This window comes from Falco punctatus (genome assembly GCF_963210335.1).
Source record: "Falco punctatus genome assembly, chromosome: 5".
NCBI lineage: Eukaryota > Metazoa > Chordata > Aves > Falconiformes > Falconidae > Falco > Falco punctatus.
Window position 1 is genome coordinate 54,742,717 of NC_137584.1, and position 13,178 is coordinate 54,755,894.

The window sequence follows — 13,178 nt, forward strand, 5'->3', positions numbered from 1 at the left end:
CTCCGAGGTGTCCCGGCCCCGCGGCCGGGGCCTGGCGCCTTCACCACCGCGGCTCCCTGGCAGCTGCCGCCAGCAGCGGTGGGAGCGACGGAGAGGGCCCCGAAGGGCACGGGTCGCGCGTCAGCCCCTGGCTGACTCACGCTGATCCGTCGAGTACGAGTAGCAGAGCCCACACTTCACTACTCCACTTTTTCCTTTTGTTTCGTATACAACAAACCAAGCCTATAAACCGTTCCTGACCTTTTGGGATGGCTGGGAGCGTATGAGTAATCAATTACGATGAAGCACCGTATGGCAGGACCTGTCGCTGTACCCTTTTGCAGGATGCATTTGTCTCCCCCTCAAGCTGGTCAGTGTGGATGGAGACCAAATCCTTTCCTGCTTTGAAACGGAACACTCTTTTCTGCTGGAAATTCAGCAGCTGTGTTTGGTCCTGTTTGCTGCCCAGTGTGGGGAAGTAAAAGAAAATACCTCATTTCTGAGTCACATTTCATATTCTTACCCTTCACTTCATATTATCTCCTGAGTGGATTGGGTGGCTCTTGCTCAACCAGCTCCATCACCTTCTTTCTATCAACTTAACTTCACTCTCCAAGGCTGTAAGTCAAAAATTCAAAAGAGAAGGCAAAAGTTAGACCCTATAGCTGGAGAGAGGTGCGAGAGAACAGTCTTGGTTTTCAGAAGTACTGAATGTCAGAAGCTTTTGAGGTCAGCAAGTCACATGAAATGATGAAAAGAAGTACAGACTGGGGAAAACTCCTTCCTACCTACCTTCTGTTTGCTTACTTTGCATCCAGTGATACTATTTAAAGCAAAACTTTACTCAAGCTGTGTCCACCTTTGAATTTCATAATATGCAGTCAATGAATTGTACTAAAATGGTCATCTTTCTCCTAAATAATTTCAAACTTTAAATGACTGAATCTTCATGAAAACAAGTCTATAAAACACCTGTATTTGCTGTCTTAGGAGAGTCGCCACTCAGAAAGAGAACAGACTTGGAAAACTTTTTTTGATCTACAGAAATACAGCTAGAAAAACATTTAAACTAAAAAAGCCCCCCAAAGCCAGCCTTCCAATTGACATAGTGTAGGACAAGCCAGAAATACGAAGTGCATTTTGAAACTGAGAGTTTAGAGAGTAACCAGCATGGGGGGAAACTCAGATTTGCAGGAATAATTACGATTGACAACCCTGCTGCAGAGTAACAGTCGTGACTAATGCCAGCACCCATCTTGCTAAGAGGCTCCTTCCATAGGGGAACGTACTAACAACTCCTTCCTTTTGAGAGGACTTTTGTGAGCGGCAGCAGTCTAACATTGGTACACGAACACAATAATGAATGTTTTCTGAAGCCTGGTTTCCTTCCACTTTACCTCAATGAAGCAAATTCCTGTTATAGGGAACAGTCCCCTAGTAACACCGGTTGTTTTAATAGACGTGTCATTTTAAAGCAAGGTCGTACCATCTGTTGCACCCTCTCTTAAAATGTAAGGTGCAGCTGACTTGAAAAGGTTATGTATGATCTTGTTCAGTGTAACATGTTTCATTGCCATTGAGGAGGCATGGGAGATTTGCTGTTACATGGTACGGACCCGAGGTAAGTGTGCCATTAAGGTGCCTGGCCTTGCTGTCATTGAACAGCATTGCTATTTTGCTATTGGTTTTGGTGACAGTGGGCAAGGTCTAATGAGCATTTGGCCTGGGTCACATGTACCGAAGGAAGTCCTACAGAAACAGATCTCATGACCAAACAGTAGTTTTTCACAGTGATTTATTGTAAACGCGACTTTCACAGGTAGGAACTAAATGACGATTTGCGTCAAATGGGTGTCTTTGGATTGAAGTAAATTCCAGTGAGCTCAGTGGAAGTGATTTCAGAAGGTGGCAAATCCAAAATCTGGTATAATATACTGAGCCATATAAATGACTCTGTGTGACCATATAGAGTCCTGCCTGGAGAAGGTCATGCTAGAAATAGTCCTAAGAGCCCAAGGAAGGGCTGTAGGGTCCACTTTTACACAAGAATAGAAGAATAATACCTTATCCATTTAAAGGAACAGGGGAATGTAAGTAGGCAGGATGTAATTATCTAGATGGGTATTAGGCCAGACACTCCTACACTTGTAAAAACTACCATAGGGTATTTAATGACCACAAGTACTTGTTATCCTTTGTTTTACCTCTTTATATAAAGACAACATTTGTGATCATATACTTTATGCTGGTTCAATACGGAGTCAGCTGAAGAATGTTGCCCGGCACAGATAACAATTCATATGGTAATGGAATTTCCTTGGAGATCTCAAATGCAAATACTATAGACCCAACCGTATCTACCTTGTGAAATCTAATGAGATTACAACCATAAGTAGTACGGTTCCAGATGATCATGTTTGCATATGTAACTACAAACAAAATGGGCTTTAGAACCTTTATAAATAATTTTGAAATTAAACCAATATACTTCTACATGGCATCTCAGTGACAAAAAAAGGTTTGTTGTTATAATACTTACTTGTTCTGTGCAAATCTAATGACAGACAATCACTATTTTGGCTATGTATCTTTATTATGATTTATTGAAGTGCCTACCATATGCCACATCCAGCTTAGGTACCTGTTGAAATTTTGTTTAATATAAGCAGGGCTTTAAAATATGGTTTCTTATTTACAGGTTCAAGTATGAAATCCAAAAGTGTATTAATTAGGCAAAGTCTGTTGATCTGTATACCTAAGGTTATTATTGGTGCTTCATGGCTTTATAGTCATAAAAAGAAAGAATGAATGAGAGTTCCTTTACCCTGGTTATCAGATTTCAGGTTTAAAAAGAAGGTGACCCACCCTTTTCAGTAATTCGACATGCAGGGTTCAGCTGTGGGTTCAAAAACAGGTTACAACTGGCTAGTCGTTGTGATCATGAAATGCCAGCTGTGCCTTTAAATATGTTATATAACTTTTTTTTTAATGTTTCAGTTTTCAAGCATACCATCATTTCAGTGTTATTTAGATTTCCATACTTTTTTAATCCAAATAAATCTGACCTCAATCATAAGGTTCCGTGGCTCCAAATAGCTGAGCTTTTATAATATTTTATTTTGAGTGCCTATGTTCAATACTTCATTGCATAGATATGTGCTGTGGATAGTGCCAAATACGGTGCCAGGGGTGTCCTCAATTATCTTCAGTGCTTACCAGGAGAGGGCTCTGTTCTGCATCCCATACACGGGCAAAAGCCCCACTGAAATCGGTGCAAATTTTGTCTTTAAAGCTTGCTTGAAAAGCAGCTGGCTAAGTGCAAACGAAAACCTGCATTTTTCAGCTGGCTGTGCAGGCAGAATGAGGTGTGCTTGGTAATTTTAATTTGCGTCCTGCAATTATACCAGGATTCTTTTTTTCCTTCCTGGGAGAGACCCACTCTGCTTCCAGCAAGACCTTCATGTTTCATGGAGGTTTCATCAAGTTTCATTTAAGTAATACATGGAGCCTACCCAGAGAAAATGCTGGGCCACACTTTTTTTTTGATGAACCACGTGTTCCTTTTCACTGTGGGATACAAAAACTGTGTCTGCACTGATCAGGGCTAGCAGACTGATCTGTGAGCTTACTTCTTGGCATGGTTTTGCTCTCACAAGTTAGCCTTCTCCTAAAAAACGCCCTGGTGTTATTTAGGGTGTGGTATGGGCCAAGGACTGTTCCTGGTGCTTTGTCTGGTCCAGCCATCCTATGCTGGAGAGTATGAGAGCTGATAATGAGAGTTTCAGCCTTACGGAAACTGCTCTGGCAGATGGCCTCAGGGCAGAGGAGCAACCTCCAGAGCATTTCCTAGTGCAGATGCAGCCTAAAAGTCACTCTTAGAGCTGTTCCAGAGACAACATTGGGTCAGGTTTTTGTGGAGGTGGGAGAGATGTCATGGCTGGTGTTACCTCACCTCCAGAGCCTCTGTCACTGGGGGAGGGCTGAGGGTGTGCCCCACAGCATCCGTGTTTATTCTGGCCATAGAACCTTGTTTCAGATTTCATTTCATCACAAATAAAATAAAGAGCATTCCGTGGATGACTTAGAAAAATGTGAACATTTTAATCTGTTTCATTAAACATTAGTTCTGCTGCTTAGTGTAATTCCCTTGTATTTGATTTTTAATCAGTTTCATATTAAATGTAGTTTCCTCACTTTCTGATTACTTCTAGGAATTTCAGCCATCTTTTAAGACTTTTGTCTGCTTGTTTATATCCGTTTACAACCATTCTTCAACAGAATAACTTTGAGATGGCTGCCATGCTATTTCTATAAATCTATTTAAAGCATCCTCAAAATCCGTAAAACCTAGCATATTGAAAACAGGTTTTGGCTGCATGTACAGATAGCATAAATGAAAGACATGATACAATCATTTTACTGTCACTGATCAGAAATGGTCTGTGTAAGGGAGTACTTGTGTTTATTAGTCAGTTATCAGTCATGTTGAGGTTTCCAGCAAAACCAATGGCGAAGCATTCATCAGTGTCATCGTCAGCAGGACTGAGGTTGTTATGCAATAAACTCAGATACAGATTCATGCCAAGAACTTTTTACTACACTGTAACTTCGTAGCATTGCTGTATTGCATTATAATATAATAACACGCATTTGGTAAAGAATAATTGGCCACAAACTTTTTCACATCTTTTATAGAAGTAAAAATGTCACTTCCAAATGACGCCACAAATGACAGTATGTATTACTGTTACACTAAAAATAACTTTGTTTCCTCCAGAAGCATGATTGAATTTGATTCTCCTACTAGTAAAAGATTAAATGAAGCTCAGGCAATTTCACTCATTTATTTGCAGGTGGTATGCAATAGAGGAAGGAAACACAGAAAAACTATAAAATGAAAAGCAGGGATTCCAAAAAATTATGTCAAAGTGTTTTCAGAAAACCTGTTTTATTTCAAAGTACAAGTTCCTTTCTCCTGTTAAAATGTTCTATTCAAAGACTTTAGACATTTCTGAACTTGTAAACTACAGCTCCGAAAGTATATATAGATTTAAGCTGCTAGTTTAGTTGCAGCACTGTAAGTATAGTAAGAGGCAGAAAGCCAAGTATAGCATTTAGGAGCAATTGTCCTTCATTTTCAGAAGGTATTGCAGTGTTGTCTTGTCTTGGGATATTCCTGACCAGATTCTTTAGTTTCTGTGAGGATCTCATCCTGAATCTCAGAAATATCGATTAGGAAAACACTGTTCAGGTTACTTTAAGGGCATTTAAACAGCAGTTGTAGAGATCTGTTTTGTACATGCATGTGAGTTAATCCTGAGGGCAAACTCCTTATTAAATCATTCTTTATGCACTGAAATCTTAAGACATCTAGCAAGAGTTAAGTTTTTTCCATTCTGGCTGTGAAGTAATAAATGTACTCTGAAAGAGTCCTTAATGTTTATGGCTTCTGCATTCTTCCAGTGGGTCTAGCCTGTTTATGTAATATAATATTAGTTATTAATGTAGTTATTGTATTTACATTTGATTGCTTATTACATATATTAATAATTTATACAGTTTGCTTGGAGGTCTTATTGCACTCTATAAACACAGAGGCAGACACGGTCCCTGGCCCAGGGATCTTACCAGTTAGCCCCATGTAAAGCACACAAAAGAAGTTACTAATATAATTTCCTCTGTCATGGTCATCCACTGGTTGAAATCAATGGAAAGAAGTGCTTCAGTTTTAGTATTAACTGGAACATACCTTGGTACATATCTGTAGCTTTTGTGTGGACATTATTACTGTAATTACACCTGGCTGCATCTATGATAAAACAGACTTTCAGCAGAGAACCAGCTAATTGTTTGATGTACTTTCTGAAACCACTATCTCCAAATTACAAGCAAGATAAGAAGATGCTAATGTGGAACTATTTAAGGCTTTACAGCCTTTTTTCAGCTTACTGAACACTATTGATACATCAAGAGCTATGAGAACCACCTGGGCAGCAGTCAACTGATTTTCCCAAATCAGACAAGTAGAAATTATGTGCTTTCTCAGTTCCATTTTGGGGTAAGAAGAGCAAATCAGACAGATTGCTACATGTGATTGAGTATTGATGCAATGGTACATGTACAGCTTTCTCTCCATTAATTTGCAGCTGGGCAACAGCAGTTCTGGGATAGGAAAAGGACTTTTTTGCCAACAGTCCCCAAAGCGCTCCTGAGTAGGTTAAAATGGGAGGCAGAGGTTCATCAAGGTAAACAAGCTCTCTTTAACCTGTATCCTTCCTCACCTCCTCTCATTATATTCTTCTTTTCCTAGTAACAAATACTTCAAAATTTCTTAAAGAACTAAACCCAAATAGTGTACGTTTTGCCACAGCTTTTAAGTTCTGAGACCTACAAGTGGTTAATTCAGCTCTGATTTCAGAGCATCTTTGCTATTACAGTGAAAAAGAGAGGTGGAGGAAAGGGACACAAGGGATGTGGACCACAGATGAGAACAAAGCAGTTAATGTAAATCTCTACACTTGGCCCTGTGGCATATATACCTCCTCATTAAAAGACAAAGTTCTGTTCACCTTTTGCATTAGTTGACTGCACTTGGGATTGGCTGTGAATGTGAGTACCTTATTAGCATTTGAATGACGTGTACTGCTCTGTAAATGAGACTGAAGACTGAACTTCATGTCAGGAGAAAAAAAAAATATACGTATCCTAAAAGGTGGCAGCCTGTGTTTCATTTTCCCTGCCCCATATCCTGTTCTGGGAAAACTTTTCTGCACTTCTGACTTAATAAAAGCATATACACATTCTGAGTGTTTTTTTATGTATACATTTTTATTATTCACACTTTTGAAGCACAGAGAGGGACCAATTTAAAGGGCCTAAAGTCTGGGGAGAGTTTTGCTCTGGAAACAATTATTTTTGTTGAGAACTATTGATGAGGTGATTACCTAAGAATTCAGTGGTAGGAAATTGAAGAGGAGGCAATTTCTGAGTTTTGAAAGATCATCAATAACAAGTGAAAACAGGTCAGGTTTCTCCATGGCTTGTTTACACAAGAGTGGTTGTTGATAAATGAACTTCAGGTTGGGTATTAAAGTCACATAGTGTGCAAAGTGTAGTAACAGTTTACTGCTCAGAGCTTGTGAGGACTGCATAATTTACAGGCAATTTACTCAACCTTTGCAAACAAATAATAAAATCCTTGTAGCAGTCTTCATCATCATGTATCCTGTTAATAATGGTGGATTTTTTTATACAGGAACCTTCTTACTTGTCCTGTAAATGAATCATAATGTGAAACAGGATTTCTAGAATGGGGATGTACTGCTGAAGTAATTAGTACTTTCTTAAAACCAGAAAGGTTTGAGTCAGGGTTTGTTTCAGCAATTATTCTCAAGTGGAACAACCTGGAAAAGCAAAGCAATATTGCCCTGACATAGAGCCATGTGACAGCCAGGAAGGATGTGCACTGTTGGTTCCCTGTAGAGGAGGTAGATTTCCTCCATCAGAAACAAGAACCACCAAAATAAGTTTCTCAGCCTGTATAGGTAGAAATATGGTGGGGGGTTTTTTCTCCTAATATTACTAATATTTTGATGAAAATTAAAGTAAGGAAAAATAATCTCTATAACCTCAGTTCTAGGAAGTGCTTGGCAATTAAAATTCTTACAGATTTTATTGATGGAGAAACAGGCCTGAAGAACAGACTCTAATGAGATGTTCAGTGGGAAAGGGTCCTCGGTCTGAATTCTTCTGGGGTTCTGTAGTTGCAGCCTGTACTCTTATCTGCAAGAAATGCCCATGGAAGGAGGAATTACATTCTTAACAGCTGAGTTTAGTGACATTTATAATGTTGAAATAACAAGGTATTGATTTTGGCCTGTATTTTTTCCCCTTGTGATCATGTTCTGTTTGAAGTGACTTAGTATGTATCATATTTGTATTGCAAATACTATGTCTGTAGTTTGTATGCAAATGCTTGAGAGATTTATTGTCTGTCTCATTTTAATTCTCTGAATTATATATATATTTACAGTTAAATTAGAATTTTGAGTCAGTTTAGAAAGATTAATAGATAGCTTAATAATACTCCACATTTAGTAGAATTTCATTTAAGATTAAGGCACTGTTATTTATGTCTTAATTTAGTCTCTTGAGAACTGCCAATTCATTTTCTGTTGTGTTTCTCCAGATTTTTTTAGTTTTAACTCTGGTATCTTCTACTCATGTTGTAAAATAATTCCATTAGTCTTGTCACAGTGTAGAAGCTGCATTTTCCTAAAAGAATACTTAACATTTTTTTGAGATTTCCTTGGCGTTTAGTCATACATCAGTGATTTAAAGTTTATTCCTTATAATGTATATAAATATTTCTTGCACTATTTTACAGAAAACAACGTAATAAAGCATGAATGATTCTTTTCAGGAACTATACAAAGCCTGAGTTTGACAGACCTTGCAGAGGACCAGAGCTTTGCTTACCCAGGTACCTAAGGCTGTAAATGAATCCTCTGACTACAGAAGCAGCATGTGGTGAATGTTGTCAGTGATACTTCTTCCACCTCCAGAGGAATTCCAAGCTAGTATCTGCCCTAGTGCTTGGGCAAGTTGTAAATAGTAAATATATGAAAAAACACAAATGCCAAAAGTCAAGAAGAGGGGAAGAAGAAAATCACAGATATATACATGAAACAAATCTTTCAAACATCTACAGGTTTAGGGGTTTGACTCTGTATGTTGGTTATAGTTACACTAAAATTACTGTAAAAGGAGGGCAAGTTTGCAGCGTTGGAAGTCTCTAATTAAAAAAAACAACCTTCCATCAACTGTAATATTGGCTTCATGACCTCATGGTGCTTATCATCTGACAATGTTATTCTGGAAACCAGGAACAGATTGCTACCCTCAGGTCCCATCTCACCTGCCTTGTACTACCTGGGATTGGGAAACCTGTGGGAAGAATTCACTGCTGTCACTCAGCAGTGGTCTTTCTGGCTAATTAAAGAGGTGTGCTGACAAGCTCTGAAAAGAATCCTGTCAGCCCCCATCAATTAGAACAATGTGACATATTACATGAGTCCTGAGGAAAGGTTTTTAAAGAAAAAAAAAAAAAAAAAGCAAAGCAAAGGTGGGCAAGTAAAGTCCCCACAGGGATAATGGGATGATCGTGCAGAGGCAGCTAAAATGATGTTAGACATGATGCTGTCTCCCTAGTTTCCATATCAAAGCTTCATATGTACCACAGAGATTTATACAACTCAAATTAACACTGCTGTGGGAAAACACTAGAGACTTCCAGATTTGTTCTAGCTTTGGGAAACAAAATGCGTATCAGTCCAGGGTGGGGCTCAGTTATATTGGGTTACGTTACATTGGGTAATGAAAAGGAAAGAACCTTCCTGCAGAGCTTCAAATTTAAGGGTGTAGGAAGACAAACATAAACTAGTTAAAGTAATTCCCCAGGGTGAAACAATTCCTTGGTACCAGTAGCTGGAACAGAACCCATGCCTCCTGTCAAACCATATTGGTACCTGTGGTACATCCTGTACCATAAGTATGAGAGTATAATAAGTAGGAATTTTCATTCTCAAATTATTAGGTTATTTTTCTAGTTTTCAGAGTTACAGAATAAGCTGGATCCATCCCCCACCCCCAAATGCAAAATTATCTTTTGTTCTGGGCTCCCTCTTGAAGTGTCATGGCCTTCCAGGCTTCCTTGCTGTTACAATTGTCATTAACTACTCGCATAAATACACTGGATGAGACTGCACTTAGGGTAGAAGAAAAGGAGGACCATTTGTGGTATAAGCACTGCAGCTCTGTTAAATAAACTATCATCATGTTAGCAAGCAAAATGGATGAACACAGTCTTGTACCCTGTTGCTACAAGTAGCGACTGTAGGCTTGTGTAAATAGATTTTAACTGATTTAACAAATCACAAGGTGAAAAAAATTGTAGTTTACGTAGATGAACCGGGCACCACTTCATGGCTTGAGTCACATGCTGCAGCACACTTCAGTGTTAAGAGAGGTAGATTGCTCCTATAATAGATCTCCATTTCTGCTGAAAGCATATAACTAAAAAAACCCACCAAAAATTGTAAAAGGCCTCTTCCGTATTCTTCTCACATACCTCCTCTGAGGTACCTACCTTTTTTGAGTCAGAGGGGAGATCGATGGCACAGCTTGTAAAATGTGAAACTGTCCATATCTAAGAGACACCTCATACAACTTAAGGCACTTGGCTCCATTCATCTTGTATTTCTGTTTGAATGATGGAGGAAAGAGGGTAGAGAATTAAACAAAATAGTTGGAGTAAAAATATGAATACCCTGCATTAATTTACATTTAGGGTTTATTTGTTTGCTAGTTTTTCAAAACACTTCCAATTTGCCCAAGAAGCTCAAATGGTCAAAGCAGCTTGCATAGTCAATAGTGCACAAGAGACTCCAGGAGCTGGTCAGAATTGGCTCCTCAACCCAATTGACAAAGTACCTGTCTGGCTTGGTTAACTGGAAGATTGTCTTCAGCATAATTTAAACTCACACTTCTGGAATTGCAGCAAAATAACTTCACCACCCTCCTGGAAAGCTTGTCTAAATAGCTGCTTCTACTGAAAACCTTGGCTGGAGTCTTTAGTTACATTGTCCCTACTCCCCCATTATTGCTGGTATCAGATTATTTTGGTTATTCTAATACTGATGTTGATTCCAATTAAAAATAAATTTTGTATCCCAGTCATCCTAGTTCTTAAAATCTAGACTGCACTGAGAAGGGCTATATTTGGTTCCTATATGTACAATATTTAATGTTTTGGTACATCTTCTACGCTTCTTACTGAAGCTGATCTTTCTACCATTAAAGTTGCTTTAAACGATCTCATTAAAAAACCTTTTAAAGCCAGCAACACATAATTTTTAATGTGGAAAAAAAACCTTGAAAGTATACAGTCCTGGTTATTGGTTTAATGTAATTTTTTCATGTGATGAATCAATAATTTGTAATTTTATGAACACCAAAAGTCCAAGGTTTTTTTCAGCCTCCATAAAAGTTTTCACTTTGTTTTTGTGAAACATAGCAAAGATATTTTACTACTAGGGCTGTTCAACCTTTTGTTTGCTTTCTGTTTCCATCTCTGTAACACATCTTTTTATTTGGTCCTTCAACACAAAAAAAGCTGTTTAATTTCCATCCATGCAGTGACAAGTCTAACTGGAAAAGATCTTTATAAACTCTTGTACTTCTCTTCTTTCTCTTTCCTTATTTTAAAGTCAGAGAATTAAAAAAATACAAATAGTAAAGTCACCATGAATTGTTTAAATATGAATAAAAAACATTTTGCTCACTTCCATTTCCCTTTTATGTAAAAAGTATATGCCATCTTTAAACAACTAAGAACTTGAAAGAGTTACTTGCTCACTGTTGATAGTGTAAACAGCTGTAAATATTTACAAGTTTGCAGTCAGCAAAGAACTGTGGAAGCCTATAGCACATATACTAGCTTAAGTCTCCTGTTTAACTAACAGCCTCTGGTATTGCATCTGTACCTATAAACTCACTATTAACTTCATGTTTTGCCATTATTTCTCAGAAAAAAAAGTTGAAACCAAAGACAAAGGATTTGTTTGACAAGGCAAAATAATGGAGTGAGGTTATTTAGAATAATACTTGGATGCATAGTATGCCTTATACTGTGGATCTTGAAGTGCTTTGATACTAAAAGTTCTCTGACACTTCTGCAATGTAGGAAAGAGTGGTCCTCTTATTAGCTTGAGTTTCAACAACAAATGCATGTGATTAAAGGCATGACTGTGCTAGAACTTGTTTTAGGTGTCTTCACCCATTAAGTAATTTGGTAAAAACGTTGCATAAGCAGTGCCCTCCTGCTGTTCAGCTCTCCTGAAATCAGATCACTTTCATCTCATATTGCAGTGGTTGTTGTTATGGGGCCCGGCGTTACACTTTCTGCCCCCAGCAACCACCTTCACCAGGTCCCAGGCTGCAGGAGGAATATTTCTGCTAGAAGATTTGGCAAGATCAAGAGGTCTGAAAAGTTTTGGTACCTTTTCTGGAGTGAAGGATGGAGCTACTACCCTGACAACCATACTGAGATGGCCAGTCATCTTTTGGCAGCTATTTGGAGAAAAGGTATTCAAGACCTACAAAGCAACACTAGACCATGTCTTTAGAAGATGAGCAGATGTTGATCAGTAACACCAAAACCCAGGCCAGACAGTTCAATAGCTTTAGCTACGTTAGCTCTTTTTCTGTGAACAGTCTCCTAGATTTCAGTGGATCTCCTTAGACTGTCTTACAAAAGGATAACAGAATCTGGCACAGGAGAGAATTTCTTTTAAACCTCCACTTTATTCTAAAATTCTTTTCTTATTGGAATATGTTAACACGATTGGATTACAACTATATTAAGGGAAGCTTCACAAGCCATGACAGGACTGTGAAGACAAACTTCAAAGGTATATCTTTAGTGTTGCAAAGGTTCACCACCGATGGATTGCTCTCCTCTCTTTCTAGTAAGCCAGTGTGAAATTGCTATGAATAGTGAGGGGAGATAGATTCCACGTTACAAAACAACACTGAAATCATGAAGACAAATGCTAGAGACAATTTTTGGCAATTTCATTAGTATGTGCTTGCAGAAGGAGAATAGGATGTCCCAGTACAGAAGGGGAATCTTAGATACGTTCCAGGGAACACTTGTTTCTTGTTTCCCTAATGCTGGTGAAACATGAGTTTATGGAAGAAAACAATACCTTCAACAGTGATTTTTTCCCCACTACCTATGATCCATAATACTTAAGAATTAAAAACCAAAAGCTAGAAACACTTATTGGCAATTGTATGAGGAAAGGAAGTAGTGTAACATAGCAGCTCTGGAAAAAGAAATGAACCCCCCACCTGTGTAGGCATTTAGAAACACAGGATGGGAAGTCCTGGCTGACGTAAAAATCAAAGGCAGAAATCCCATTGACTTCTGTTGGATTATTTCACTCAGCAGAGCCTTTGAGTAAGCAAAACTAAATTATCTATACGCTAGCAAGGCCAAGACATTGTAATTTAAACTTGTGAAAATGCCATGCCATTGATGCAACAGCATATGTGTAGTGCAAATTCAATGCATATTTTTGTTAACATAGATAGTTGTAGATCCTTCTATGAATTACATGAATAGTGAAATCAAAGGC

The 13,178-nt window shown here is 38.4% G+C and overlaps 1 protein-coding gene across 1 annotated transcript in view; it reads right to left on the reverse strand.

Annotated features, from left to right (window-relative positions):
* Positions 1-13,178, reverse strand: part of EYA4 (EYA transcriptional coactivator and phosphatase 4) — a 221,513-nt gene that overhangs the window by 186,747 nt on the left and 21,588 nt on the right. The window contains exon 1 of the mRNA XM_080388354.1: positions 1-13,178. This exon is cut by the window's right edge and continues 21,588 nt beyond it. The gene's annotated coding sequence lies outside the window, so the exon portion shown is untranslated.